The following is a 2,590-nucleotide window of genomic DNA, read 5'->3' on the forward strand; positions in this document are numbered from 1 at the left end:
AGAATTAGTGATGAGTGAGTGAGTGAGTGAGTGAGTGAGTGAGTGAGTGAGTGAGTGAGGGCTTTGCCTTTTATTATTATAGATTACACTGTGTAATTTTTTTCTCTCTTCTGTTTTGTATTCACTAACATTTATCAATCTTTTTATTTGAAAGTCTCACATTTACTGATATGCATGTTCACAAAGCACAGCTGGATTCTTTGCACAACATAGAGTGCATTATGATTCCTGTACTCTCCGTGTTTCCTGCACCTAATTTTACATGAACCTAATTCATATGTTTCTATTCACTTTTATATTTTGCTTATGATAATTTTGTAAAACCTTTCTGCCCCCATTTTCACTATTAATAAAATTAATCTTAATTTAGGGAGATGATCTTTTTCAGTGTATGACTGCATTAAGTAGTGCATTTATGGATTTTATGAATGGTTAGGGAAGAAGTGCCTAACTTGTCCCTAATGTACAGATGTCACTTTATTGTTGACTGAAAATCAAATCCAAATGTTACCTCAAGATCCATAAACAGAGAATAAAGGAAGTGTTAAAATTTGTTTGTGAGTTTTACTTTGAACAGTCTTTTCTTTATTTTATTAAAGTTCGGTTATGTTTGCTGACATCTTTTCTCAGGTAGATGCCATGATATCAAAGATCTTGAGCCGTCAGTACCACATGACAATAATGGGGGTCATTATTATTAAACATATACAGTTAGGTCCATAAGTATTTGGACAGAGACAAATTTTTTCTAATTTTGGTTCTGTACATTACCAGAATGAATTTTAAATGAAACAATTCAGATGCAGTTGAAGTGCAGACTTTCAGCTTTAATTCAGTAGGTTGAACAAAAAGATTGCATACAAATGTGAGGCAACTAAAGCATTTTTTAACACAATCCCTTAATTTCAGGGGCTCAAAAGTAATTGGACAAATTAAATAACTGGAAATAAAATGTTCTTTTCTAATACTTGTTTGAAAATCCTTTGCTGGCAAAGACAGCCCGAAGTCTTGAACTCATGGACATCACCAGATGCAGGGTTTCCTCCTTTTTGATGCTCTGCCAGGCCTTTACCGCAGCAGCTTTCAGTTGCTGTTTGTTTGTGGGCCTTTCTGTCCGAAGTTTAGTCTTCAACAAGTGAAATGCATGCTCAATTGGGTTAAGATCAGGTGACTGACTTGGTCATTCAAGCATTTTCCACTTCTTTGCTTTAATAAACTCCTGGGTTGCTTTGGCTGTATGTTTTGGGTCATTGTCCATCTGTATCATGAAACGCCGCCCAATCAATTTGACTGCATTTTGCTGGATTTGAGCAGGCAGTATGTCTCTGAAACACCTCAGAATTCATTCGGCTGCTTCTGTCCTGTGTCACATCATCAATAAACACTAGTGTCCCAGTGTTACTGGCAGCCATGCACGCCCAAGCCATCACACTGCCTCCCCCGTTTTTTACAGATGATGTGGTATTCTTTGGATAATGAGCTGTTCCACGTCTTCTCCATACTTTTTTCTTGCCATCATTCTGGTAGAGGTTGATCTTGGTTTCATCTGTCCAAAGAATGTTTTTCCAGAACTCTGCTGGCTTTTTTAGATGTTCTTTAGCAAAGTCCAATCTAGCCTTTCTATTCTTGAGGCTTATGAGTGGCTTGCATCTTGCAGTGCACCCTCTGTATATGCTTTCATGCAGTCTTCTCTTTACGGTAGACTTGGATATCGATACAACCTACCACCTGGAGAGTGTTGTTCACTTGGTTGGCTGTTGTGAAGGGGTTTCTCTTCACCATGGAAATGATTCTGCGATCATCCACCACTGTTGTTTTCCGTGGACGTCCAGGTCTTTTTGCGTTGCTGAGTTCACCAGTGCTTGCTTTCTTTGTGAGGACGTACCAAACTGTAAATTTTGCCACTCGTAATATTGTAGCAATTTCTGGGATGGGTTTTTTCTGTTTTCGCAGCTTAAGGATGACTTCTTTCATCTGCATGGAGAGATCCTTTGACTGCATGTTGTCTGTTCACATCAAAATCTTCCACATGCAAGCACCACACCTCAAATCAACTCCAGGCCTTTTATCTGCTTAATTGATAATGACATAACAACGGACTTTTCCACACCTGCCCATGAAATAGCCTTTGAGTCAATTGTCTAATTACTTTTGAGCCCCTGAAATGAAGGAATGAATGTGTTATAACAAATGTTTTAGTTGCCTCACATTTTTATGCACTTGTTTTGTTCAACCCACTGAATTAAAGCTGAAAGTCTGCACTTCAACTGCATCTGAGTTGTTTCATTTAAAATTCATTATGGTAATGTACAGAACCAAAATTAGAAAAAAGTTGTCTCTGTCCAAATATTTATGGACCTAAATGTAGTGGCACCCATGCAGAAAATCACTCAAAATGACTGGAATCGTTAGAAAAAAGCAACATGATAATGCTATCAGAATAACTAAAAATACAATTAGACCAACTCCTTTGAGAAAAAAACTCTTATTTTAAGTAATTTTTTTATTTGTAATTGAATGTATTATGAACATATAGTGATGGAATCTTAAGTGAACAGACTCAGCTGGTTTGTGCTCTTTTAAGCACATT

Source organism: Polypterus senegalus, chromosome 11, assembly GCF_016835505.1.
Source record: "Polypterus senegalus isolate Bchr_013 chromosome 11, ASM1683550v1, whole genome shotgun sequence".
Lineage (NCBI taxonomy): Eukaryota > Metazoa > Chordata > Cladistia > Polypteriformes > Polypteridae > Polypterus > Polypterus senegalus.